The sequence below is a fragment of the Cupressus sempervirens genome, chromosome 11 (genome assembly GCF_028749045.1).
Source record: "Cupressus sempervirens isolate cs-2001-9-10 chromosome 11, ASM2874904v1, whole genome shotgun sequence".
In the NCBI taxonomy this organism is placed as follows: domain Eukaryota; kingdom Viridiplantae; phylum Streptophyta; class Pinopsida; order Cupressales; family Cupressaceae; genus Cupressus; species Cupressus sempervirens.
The window spans coordinates 205,969,051-205,982,445 of NC_143128.1; the positions used below are offsets into that span (position 1 = coordinate 205,969,051).

Below are 13,395 nucleotides of genomic sequence, written 5' to 3' on the forward strand. Positions count from 1 at the left end.
CACGATTAAACCCTTCCTAGACACGTTGAGTCGTGCCCAACAATAGGGTTTTGTCCGAGGATGACAAATTACTAATGTTTATCTCTTTGTGCAGAGAGCCCTCTAGTGAATGGAAAATAACAACATTATGTGAGACAGTTTTCCCACTAACAGCTCTTTCTTCTCGAGGATCCAATGCAGCATTTTGTTTTTGTTATGAAACTGATTAATCATTCTTTAAAACTTTAGACACCATATAGTCACTATAATTTATAAACAGTGAATTGCTTATTCATTGCATAAGATAATTTCCCTCGATGTCACGTAAGGGATCCTGTATGATGGTCTTCATTATTTTAGAACTGAGATATATTTTGCGAGTGAAGTTTTATAGGCTGGACCGAGCAACCAGTTACACCAAAAACAAGTCTCAGGTTAAGTAATCCTCCTCTGAACCAGAGAATCAATAAACTCTTGCAATGAATAAAATTCTCTCGTCTTTGTCAGGAACAAAGACAGTGAAATTTCTGATCTCTCCTCACGTATGTAACTAATCAATTAACAACAACTAGAATTATGGTCCCGGCGGGGCTCGAACCCGCGACCTTCGGCTACCTCGAAAGTTTAACACATAAGACCAACGCTCTAACCAACTGAGCTACGGGACCTTTGTTTGAGATTTTTTAATTGGTAGGAATCTTTTTTTTTAATTTATTATTATAGAATGGAAAAACATCGCGTTCTTACGTGTAAACTTGTCATAAAGATTCCTCTTTCGATGAATGCATTACTAATATATATATAGATATATTAAGTCGAAAGATATTCTTAGGTGCCTTCCAGAAGGATATCTTTGCCTAAAATATGCAATGAAATCTGTTGCTAAGCTGAATAATACTCTCCAGCCATCTTTTTTAGAGGCACTGGTTATGAATAAACTTAATCTACTACTCCATCCACTCTCCTCCATTCTCATTAAATATTAATAAAAATTCTTAAAGCATGAGGGTTATTGTTTGGAGAAGGTGACTCTTTAATCTTTGCTATTACATTTTGATTGCATGCATTATTATCAGTTACATTTGCAATGAACAGATGCAAAAATAATTATAAAATATATGACACTTAAATGAACATCAATTTTTTAAAAAAGTAGCTAAAGTTTACATTGATGATTGCTTCCACTGCAGAAAGCCTCTCGGCTTAATAACATGTATGACTCTACAAAGAAGCTAAAAAATGCAACTCATTAATGTCTTCATGAACTAGGTAAATAGTGCATCGATATTGTTTTATTTTATACATGAGTCAACAAATCTAATGTGATTTAGTGTTAATTTTACAAATCTATGAATTCTACATTATTCAAATGTTAAAAACATTTTTTAATGTGAAAAAATAGTAATATTAATTTATAACACTTTTAAGATATTTATTAAAGGATAATATTTTTTTAAATAAATTTATAAATGTTAATAATTAATTTTTAATCATTTTAGTTTTTCATGTATGTTTGTCATAAATTATTTATAAGAAAAGAAAAAATTGGATAGATTAAAAAAATAAGGATAATAAATATTATATAGATTAAAAAATCAAATTATTTTTTTCTCTATTTTTAGGATTTGTGATATTTGAAGATGATTGATGCTGCACTTTGAAGATCTTTGAGACACTTTGAGTTATATTCACCTACATGGGCCTACAATCAATTTTTTTTTTCTACAATACTTCTAAATTCTAAATAAAGTATGTGCTTTTATATGTGTAATTTTGAATAAGTGCAAGAAATTGGGTCTCACTTTTGGAAAAATTGTGGAAGTGTTTTTCCTATTTTTGTAGTGCTCATAATCAATATTTTACATAACTAGATAAACATAAGATAATTTTACAATATTTATTAATTTATTGAAAAGTGTAAAACATAAGTGCAAGTTGGGAAAGCTACATATTAAGAATGAACACAATTGGCATTTAGTTTACAAAGAGCTTTTGGCATAATCATTGATCAAATATTAGAAATGGAGAAAATATACAATTGTAGATTTCGATGAACTTAATCTTTTCTCTTCCATGTATAAAGCCAAGTTTGTGGCAGAGGCCCTATGAATGAATTCTCTAAAAGTTGTACACTTTTCAAAGAATAAATTCTCATTAGAGGGAATGTTATGCTGATGCAGGAGTATTGAGCTTGGTTTCTGAGGACCTTATGTTCTGCAAGCCTACAATTATGTTAAGGGCCATTCCATGGACTATTCCCTATGTTCACATAATGTTTGGATTGATCAAGTTTGGGTTAGAGATCTTTTGGTGGTTGCTAGTAGCGTGTTTGTAATGCCCCGCCCGGAGATCCTTGGAACAAGGATTCAATACAAGCCAAGATTTTTTTTTTTACAAGTATGAATGCACATGAAAACATCTTACAGGGATCCCAAAGATCGCAACTGAAGACTTCACCACAATCTCGGCAACCAACAAATCTTCGAACGCCACTACCAAACTGACACATGCAAACAAAAGCTAATAACAACTACATAAAAGATGAGGGCTCAAGAAACGACCACTCATCAACAAAACACCAAGCTGGGGTAAAATGCAGAATCCTGGAATCCTGAAGCCCTGAAAATTGGCTAAGCTTGGATTTCTGAAGCCTTGAAATTTCTTAAATTTTTTATCTTATCTCCGAGAGGTCTGGAACCTATCTTAAAAGATTCATTGCATATATTAAAATATATCTTAAGTATAAGAAATTAAATATACATCAACTTATACTACATTTCTTCTAAGGGAGTGCGATATTGTGAAGTATAGCACGACAAAACTCTAAGAGGCGTGCGACACATTCAGGGTGTGCATGACAGACTTCAAATGGGCATGTGACACTTTATTGTATCACACCATGCTGACAAATGGTCACCCAGGAAAAGACAAGAAGACTTCAAAGGAAGAACATTAAGCCAAACAGAGTTAGAACCTCCACACCGAGGGGTACTGGAACCACAATTTGAGGCAAGAACACAAGATAAAAGTTGAAAGACAAAAAGATGGAATCTAACCATCTAAAAAACATCAAAGGAAATGACATAATGAAACATCATAGTGAATTGAAAGCAACATCGCAATAAAATGGAAATAACATTGCAATGCACAAAACAACTAAGAACTTGGTTCTTCCCAACTGTCAATAGCATCATAAGACCATCATGGATCCTAGCCATCCCCCATGCATAACATCCCAAGCCATCGACCAAATTGTCAGTACTATCATAATAGGGACGTCACTACTAAAACATGCAACAATATAAGCATAAGGAAATCTAACATGCTAGTAGAAAAGCATAAGATAATCCTACAGTAGATAACATCACCTATCACATGCTAAACATCAATAAGCAATAGATATGCTACTACAACAATTCACATCATCTAATCATATGCTAAACATCATAATATGGGAATGCATCAAATAAACTAACATCATCTAAACATGATATCCAAGAATTCCAATGAAAGCATAAATTACAAGAAATCATACTCCGAAACTTGAAGCATCAAGTGAAAACATCTAGCAATGGTTGCACTAGGACAAGACCATCTCTATACACTGATCCCTAGTAGTGGTGTAGATAGCTACGCCTCCCAACCACATGGCACCCATAGGTCCACACTTGCCGTGCTGATGGAGATAAAGATCCAACAACAAACACACAAAAATAACATCCATGGCTAACACTCACGCTAGATGGTATGATGGCTATAACCAAGAACCTAAGACAATGCAAGGAGTACAAGTCCTGGTCAGACACTCAAAAGGCTACTAAGTACGGGTTGACATCATGGAGAGTTGCTTGGCATGAAAAGGCCCAAGCTCAGATCTATGTAGCTCAACTCCCTCAACAGAAGGCTAATACACCGTGTAGCTCAACTCCCTCAACATAAGGCCAATACACATAAGTACCATTTTATTATCTTAAGTTTTATTACCATTCACACATTTTATTTAGTTATCACTTAATCAAAGCTCCTCTCAATCATACCCGTGGTGTCATGATCGTCGAGTTACGAGATAGAAGGCCCCTCCATATGCTACCCTACCCTACCCATGCTCATCCTACGACAAGTGCCCATGGGAATGCATACTCCCATCTTGACCCCAATGATCATAACTTCTGGAAGTACCATGGAAGATCGGGCCTTGCAAGTCACCCAACAAATGTATGCGCACATACTTGTGTGTGGTACACCACCATCACGAAGATCAAAGCACAAGGACAGGATGAGAACATAATGCAAAGAAAACACCTAACTAAAAGCAACATCGGAAGGACGGATTCTACATGAATCCCAAAGCCAATAAAATCATACATCATAAAATCACTCAACCGGCCTCAATCTGAGAGTATGGATTCTACACGAATCCCAATGATGCAACAAGATCAAACATCATGAACTTACTCAACTGGCCTCAATCCAAGAGTATGGATTCTACACGAATCCTAGCACTCATGAAACAAAAGCAAAGGTCTAAAAGAAATAATAACACCAGGTATAAAATCACTCAACTGAACACAACGTCGGGAGTACGGATGCAACATGCATCCCAATGCAACATAAAAGTGAAACAATGGTTTGACTGATATCCAAATGGATCATCAAGGTCCACGACCCACATTGTGCCAAGAAAACTCAAGAAAACAGGGCGACATGCAAAATGAGGTAAAAATCCCAAAATTTTGGAAAACTTCAAAATTAAAACCCATTTGACCTTTGGGCACTAAAATTGCAAAAATTCAAAAATAAAGGGAATCAGACATCGTATGCAAAAACGGCTAGCATAACGGCCCAAAAACCCAAAAATAGGAAAATATTCATACCCGCCCAACTGGGTAGAACTAGCATATAGAAATACAGGGGAACACTAGTTCTTAGCCTCCAAAAAAATGACTACCAAAAATAGAAGCATAAATGGAGCAGAAACAATAAAATAAGAAAGCCCTACCTCATAGCCAAAAGGGCAAAAGGGGAATCTGAACCATAAAATAAATATCCCACAGAAGTAGTTGAAAATTACAGCAATCCAAAGTTTCCCCGAGTTGGATCCAACGAGCTCAACTTCGCGACGATCCCACGCCTATAGCTCCCACAATGAACAAAACAATAAATCCTCATGAAGAGGATTTTGGGTTTTACTCTCCAACTTTCTAATTCCAAAAGTGAGAAGTGGGGAATTAAATTCCTTTTTGGATACTTATTCACTTTTTGAGTGAATAATCAATTAGGGCAAATAACCAGCCAACCTAGTTAAAACTTGAATTGATCCAAATGAAAACAGGCTATTCCTATAAATAGGAATTCATCTATGGAAAAGCTGCCATAAATTAAAATCAATTAAAAAGTCCAAAATCCCAAAAACACATAAATTTCTTAATAACTTTCGCGACAATGCGAACCTCTAAATGCACAAACACGCTTACTAGTCTAATCACATAATGTAAATGAGTTTGGATTTAATAATCACCGAAAAGTTTAATTAAATAAATAAAATAAAGATACGTCAACCATACAGGGACAACATTGGTAAAATATGAATGGCTAAATCACTAACTCCATGTGCCACTATCAGGGATATAAATCCTACACACTAACCAACATGATCAAGTGCAATTGCATATAATAACATAGCCGAATCAATAAATGCATTAAATCACCTAATTTAACCATTTATTTAATTATATTAAAATAATCTATTTACATCACTCACATTTGCATAAAGCATAACAACGTAGGAATGAAGTAAATAACCATAGCATTAAATCCATCACCTAACATAATCAGAGGTATGTACAAATACCAGATAACTAGATATCATCATAAGACACACTGTCATCTCAAAATGGCATCATCATGTAATATGATTAATTGAACAACATAGAAGTCTAATATCTATGATACTGAAATCAAGGTATAACATCTGACCCTCGGGTTGTCTCAAATGTAAATCATCACAAAGTAACACATAATTCTTAGATCAAAATATCACAAGGTAAATGTCTACAACACATAACCAAATAATCCAACATGAATAATCCATTTCTAATTACTTAAGCATTAAATAATGATTGATTAAAGAATCAACAAAAGGGCACTTAAAACACATAAGCAAACACAGTCATAAACATGACTAATCACTGCTACAAGAACCTAGTCCAGTGTAGCATGGTAAAAAGTACACAGTGCAATCTTTGCACACATCTTAGGGTAATCACGGAACAACCTCATGATACCACATCGATCCTAGTAAGCACTAGCACAAACCTTAGTGAACCATAAATCAAATCATAATCTCATAAATTAGTCAAAAACATAATCAAAATAACTAATACAGAAACATAAATCCAATCACCTCAATGGTGTAGACCACTCATGGTCACAATCATTACCCATCACAACAAAAGATCAACAAGGTTGCATCCATCAGGATGACTTACATAAGTCAAATGGGAGAGGCACTATAGTGTTCTTCCTTTGTTGGACAAACATTGAAGATTATTTCTGCAATCTTCAATTCATAGGAGTTATCTTATGTGATCTTGGATTTGGATTTTTGGTTTGTATGTGGACTTATATCTAAACTCGTGTAGTCTTATTTGATCTTATGATTTAGTTATGTTTATAAACTTGGGACCTATTCTAAGTGTTTGTTTAAAATAATATACTAGGCCAACTTGTGGCTTGTTTGGTCTAAGTATAAAATCTTGTGATGTCTAGAGATAAAATTGTTGGCATGGACTATTTAGGAGCATCCTAGGGGATGATTGCTAGGAGGTGGATCTTCACATATGATATTTGAGTAATTTCTTTGTTTGTAATGGCTATAACTAGGAAGGCTTTACAACCGACATGCTGAATGAAAATCTTATGATTCTATTACAAGAATGAGTGTTGTTCTAGATATGAATCTCTCTATTATTAATTATTTTCCACTATGTGGTTACATTGTAGGGGATAGGTCACCTCCAAGGGGCGTACACCCAACCTTGAACTATGTCATATGCCATATAGATTGCTGCCCTCCAAGGAAAGCTAAACACAATTATTTAAATTACCTACCCTTGAGGAATTGGTACCATTAATTTCTAAGAGAAATGTACTCATGATTTCTCAAATCAGCTATTCCTTCAGGGTAAAAGGCTAAAAAGTTCTCTACAATCTTGAGTCCATCTCCTTTAGCTTAGATTGGGTTCAAGCACTTCCCTTAATTTTGTGCATGGCCAGACTAATCATTTTCCACAAACGTTGAAATTTTTTCGCTTCTAGATTTTGTTTAGGATTACTGATTTTTTTAAAATATAATAGAAGTTTAAATTAATCAATAATTAATCTATATAATCATAGTTGAAAAGAATTGTTGGCATTGTTGGAGCAATATAGAACATTAAAACAAGAAACCCAAAGTGTCAAAGTTCATGCCTTAAATGCGATAGGTTAAAATAGAGACAAAGATAATGGGGCAAGGAATGACAGAAATAGATAGGTAGGTAGAAAAAGGAAGACGTATAGAGAGGCAAAGATAAATCTTGTGTAACATGAACATATTGCAAGAATATTGGTCAATAAAATCTAGATCCGTAATGCATATAAAGTTAACATTTGATAAAGTTAGTTATTATGCATCAACAATGTATATATTTTTAATTTACTTTCTCTAAAACATAGATGTTAAAAGCTTACACACAAACAAAGTCTAGAAAACATATTTGTAGTTGAAATAGATTGTCGAAATCTGATTACATTAAAATATTTCTATAGTAATCAATCTTTAAAAAAAATTTAAAGTAAAATAGAATAGAATTAAAATAATTTTATATTACATAAATAAACAAATATATAATTATCAAAAATTAAATTGTGTTCAAATAAAATATGATAAGTAAAATATAAACTATATGAAAGTAATTTAGATTTTAAATTTAAGTTTTTATAAAAAAAATTGAACCTAGGAAAATCTAAATATAAAGAAATAGATTCAATTATAGTTTAGAAGAAATTTTAAATTTATTATGTTTCATTCAAGAACTAAGTTTTTTAAAGTCTAAAATTTGAATTTTTTTAGAAAAATAAAAGATAAAATTAGATTTTTTTTGTCAAAATACTAATTTTTTTTTTTAATAAACAAAAATATTGAATTCATTTATATGTTCTTTATTTATTATTTAAAAAAATTAAGCACACACATATATGGGAGTCAAATAATATTTTTTTTACAAATATAATAGAATGCATTTAAATGTTCTTTATTTATTGTTTAAAAGAAATCAAGCACATACATATATGGAAGTGTTTTCTACTTTTAACAAGAAACTAGTTTTCACTATAATTATACTCAATTTTGTTAGATCATGATGAATTATAAGTTGTTAAGGTACTTTACTATTTTTAGATATGACTTTAATTCAAAATTGTAGCTCAAAGTGATAAGTTTAAACAATCATAGTGACCTATGGTTTCTCTATTAATTATTAAAGATTACTAATTACAAAATTGAAAGTATGCTTATTTAAACTATGATCTATCAAGCTTTAAACAACCAAAAGAGTTGTTGACTTTTTCCTTACTAAACTACGATCTAATTGTCCAAAGATGTAGTTGATAGGACTTTAATAGTTGATTCTAAAATATTTTTCATGGATGGTGCAGTAGTATTTTAGTTTCCAATGCAAGAGAATGCAGGAATATAGAGTACATGGCACATAAACAAGTTGTTGGGAATAAAGAAAATTAATCATGTGAGAGAACTTTTTTTTTTGTTCCCTCCTGAATATATAAATCCTTTGGGAGGATTGGTTCTTTTAATCTTACAACTAAGATAATCAATAATTGATATTAGAAAAAACCATATTTCATATAGGCCTTGATGGAGTATTTGTTAGTGTTAAAACAAGCTATAAACAACATAAAAACTAAAGTAATAACAATTGTACTGTAGAAAGTAAGGAAAAATAGAGCCAAAAAATAGAGATATATAACTGATAAACAACAATATATTAAGCTAGCTTGCTTACATACATCATACCTTCAAATTTCTTCTAATGATACACAGCTTGTATGTGAACATCACATATTTATACATGTAATACCAAAATCTAGAAACTCCTTCTCTAGAGTATTCTATAGCCTAGAATGTTCACATCTAATCTAGACTGTACAATGGAAGGCTCTAGGAAGCCTCTTCTCTAGATTCTTCTAGATAATCTTAACTATTAACACCCTCCCTTGAGATTGGCTACAAGAGGAGAACATTATATGACTACCCTCTCTTAATGTTCACCTCAATCATACCGAGCATACTTTGTAGCTTGAGAAATTTAGCCTAAAGCATACTCTTAGTAAATATATATGTTGTTTGATCTTCACTTGGACAAAATTGAAGATTAACAATATTTTATTGAACAAGATCTCGTATATAGTGAACATCAATTTCAAAGTGCTTTGTTTTAGCATGAAAAATAGGATTTCTTGCAACTTGTATAGCACTTTGATTATCACAATACAAAGTAGTAGCTGCACTTTGTTCAAATCCAAGCTCACATAAAAGATGTCGAAGCCAAACTACTTATTTTCCTACTTCTTTTGCTGCTCTATATTTTTCTTCACATGAAGAAAATGATGTAGTTGCTTATTTTTTTCTGCTCCATGTTATTAGATTTGATGCAGTTGAGAAATATAGCCACCAGTAGATATTCTATTATCAATATCACCACCGCAGTCTAAATCTGTAAAGCCAAGAAAAGAAATTAGGGACTTATAATTGTAATGTATGCCATAGTACATTGTTCCATGAACATATCACAAAATTCTCTTGGCAACCATCCGATGAATTTCTTTGGGTTCTTGCATAAATCAAGATAGCAGATTGACTGCAAAACAAATGTCTGGTCTAGAATGAATTAGATAAACCAAGCTACCAACAAGTTGTCTATATAGAGTAGGATCTACTTTCTTGGAGGTGCATTCCTTAGTAAACTTGACTTTGGATTGGAAAGGAGTAGGGGCTAGCTTGCAATCAAGCATTTTAAATTTCTCTAAAAGATCCAAAACATATTTTTCTTGAGAGTTGAACAACCCATCATGAAGCCTACTAATTTGCAAGCCATGAAAATAAGTTAGTTCACTGAAATTAGTCATATAGAATGCCCCTTTTAGATCTAATTTTAAATCATTAATTAAACTAATATTTGGTCCAGCAATGAGTAAATCATCTACAATAACTACAACAATGATGATGTCATCTTTCACTTTCTTCACATAAAGTCTTCTCATTCCATGCTCTTGGTGCTTGCTTAAGTCCATAGAGTGACTTCTTTAATTTTCAAATATGATTAGGATGTTATTGATCTATCGAACCTAGAGGTTGATCCATATAAATTTCTTCAAATAAATCTCCATTTATGAAAGCATTCTTTACATCCATTTGATGAACATGCCACCCAAGACTTGGAGCCAAAGATAAAATAACTCTAATTATATTCATTTTAATGACAAGAGAAAATATTTCTTCATAATGAACACCCTCTTTTTGATTAAATCCTTTAGCAACCAATCTATCCTTTAATTTCTCTATATCACCATTTGATCTAAATTTTGTTTTGTAAACCCACTTGCAACCAATAATGTTCTTACCTTGGGATTGAGGTACAAGTTCCCATGTTTTATTTCTGTTAATGCATTATATTCTTCTTTTATGGCTTGCTCCCATTCTTTCTTCTCAAATTTTCCTCATAGAATTTTGGATCAAAATTTGAAATTAGATTCACCCCTAATCCTTCAACCAACAACCAATAAAACATTTTTCAAAGACCCATTTGTTACATTAACAATTTCTGTACCTATAACTGGTAGTTTCATTTTATTGCCAATAGTAATTTCTTGATTTGAATTCTTTCCTTCATAAAAATTAGTAAGCAAAGATCTATCTCCAGTCATGTGAAATGATGCAGCTAAATCTAAATCCATTCTTTAATAGAATCTTAAGGAAAGTACCCCCCCTTAACATTATATTTTATTTTAGGTATAATAGTTACCTCCTTACTTGTTTTATCTTCTCTTTCTTGGGAGATGGCTATAGAGTTGTATAGAATATTTCTTGCCATCACTAAACTTGTCTTGCTTGGGCTTATTTTGTTGCCTTTCATTTTCCTTCTTTTTCAAAAAAAATTTCTCCATGTGATTTTCACCACCATAGTACTTGCAAAAAATGGGTTTTCTTCCACCTTGTTTCTCTACACCATCATTTCTGAAAAATGGTTATAACTCTCATTATTTTAAAATTTGTTATATCCTCTCCAATTCTTCTTTCCATCATTTATAAAAAACTTATTTCTAGCTGAATATGCATGATTTTTCTTAATGTACCCTTATTTAATAAGTTGGGCTTCTTCATCTATAACAAACTTACAAAATTGATCAAAAGTTGTGGATTATTAGGATTTAGCTAAATGATTCTTTTCCTTGATTCCTTAAATAACTTGTATGGTTGGGGGAGCTTACTTTCAACAATTGCAATCAACTGCAAATCTTTCTTTGCATATTCAACACCTATTTTCTTTAGTTGACCATTTAAAAATGTAACTTCATTGAAATAATCAGTCATTTTTTTCAAAAGAAGATGGATTCAAGTTCACCAATTTTTCCTCTATGCTAAATGTGCTAGTAATATCAGCATCTTTATAATCTTTTTAAAAAAATTATCCCACAACACTATTGGATCATCAATATCAACAGACCTTCTATTGAGATTGAAGCTTAAAGATTTACCAATAATACCTCTAGCTTGCTCCAACTTGCATCTCCAAATCTCTTTTTTATTTATTAGTTTGGGGTTCTCCAATCTCCTTATTCACTATCCTTTGTAAGGCCTTTTCTCTCAAAGCATTCTTGACTGCAATCTTCCAATCTACCAAAGCACTTCCATCAAATATAGGAAAAACTTCATTTGAAGAGTCCATGTTAGCAAAAAAAAAAAAACAGCCTTGCAAACAAACCACTTCCAGCAATATATTTCCTACACCAAATTTCTCTAGAGATATTTCTGGCTGAATCTCTAGCTGAACCTCTAAATGAATCTCCAACTAAACCACATAGAAATCTATTTCTAGCTGAGCCTAATTCTGATACCATGTTAAAACAGGCCATTAACAAGATAAAAACCAAAGTAATAACTGTTGCAATGTAGAAAGTAGGGAAAAATAGAGCCAAACAATAGAGATATATAATTGATAAACAATAATATATTAATCTAGGTTGCTTACATACATTAGACCTTCAAATGTCTTCTAACAATACACAACTTGTATGTGCACATCACATATTTATACATGTAATTCCAAAATTTAGAAACTCCTTTTCTAGAGTATTCTATATCTTAGAATGTTCTATATCTAATCTGGACTATACAAAGGAAGGCTCTAGGAAGCCTCTTCTTTGGATTCTTCTAGACAATCTTAACCCTTAACAATTAGTTGTTTTTATTTAAGAGTGGTAACATATTAGTATAACAAGATAGATTTTTTTTCTACTAACCTTGTCTGTGGCTTGATTATGTAATGAAGTGAAATTAACATGTAATAACTTTGACTTATTTGTGATTGACATATCAACAAACTATAATAGATGATAATGTTGAGAAACACTAGTTAAAGTCATGGCAATAGATTTTGTTCCTTCATTTCACCAACACAATATTGTCAAGAATGTCCAATGTAAGAAATTGAAGAGCATTTTTTAATTGGGGAAGAAATGTTACATAGAAGAGCTTTACAAGGAGCATCAATTCCATTTCTCAAACTTGTGCCTAGCCTCCATTACTATGTGGTATAAAAAGATATGGAGCACCAATTCTTCAAGAGTCTCAAGAACAGGGCAATAAAGCAGTCTCAATAATCTAAAGATAACGGTCAAAATTCCCTTTTGAAGAAGATTTACCTAAATTTTAGATCTAATGAAAACTAAGAACCCGACTCTAACACAATCATCACCTTACTAGCAATGAACCATTAAAATTTGGAACATAATCAAGATCCAAAAGTTAAAAACTTTTGTTACGAATTGTAGAAACTCACTAGGAATGAATCATTAGCTTTCCAATTAATTCATGAAAGACATAATCCTTTAAAAGTCTATATCAAAATAAGTATTCCCATTTAAACTAGAGGCCTACATAGTTTCTATTATTATTAAAAAAGACATCACTTTGTTATCTCCAATGTCACATCACCAAATAGCTCCACCAAGATTCACCCTATGGAGGGGAAGAAAAAACTAGCATTTGACATCTTATAAAATATGATTTTCCTATCAAATTGAAAAATAAAGTACATTAGTAGTTAACTAGTAGCTATAGAAGTAAAGCACATATAC

The 13,395-nt window shown here is 32.1% G+C and overlaps 1 non-coding gene across 1 annotated transcript; it reads right to left on the reverse strand.

Moving 5' to 3' along the window:
* Positions 1 to 556: 556 nt before the first annotated feature.
* Positions 557 to 647, reverse strand: TRNAI-UAU (transfer RNA isoleucine (anticodon UAU)). The gene is given in 2 exon segments: positions 557 to 592; positions 610 to 647. It is a non-coding gene; the product is annotated as a tRNA-Ile (tRNA).
* Positions 648 to 13,395: the final 12,748 nt, after the last annotated feature.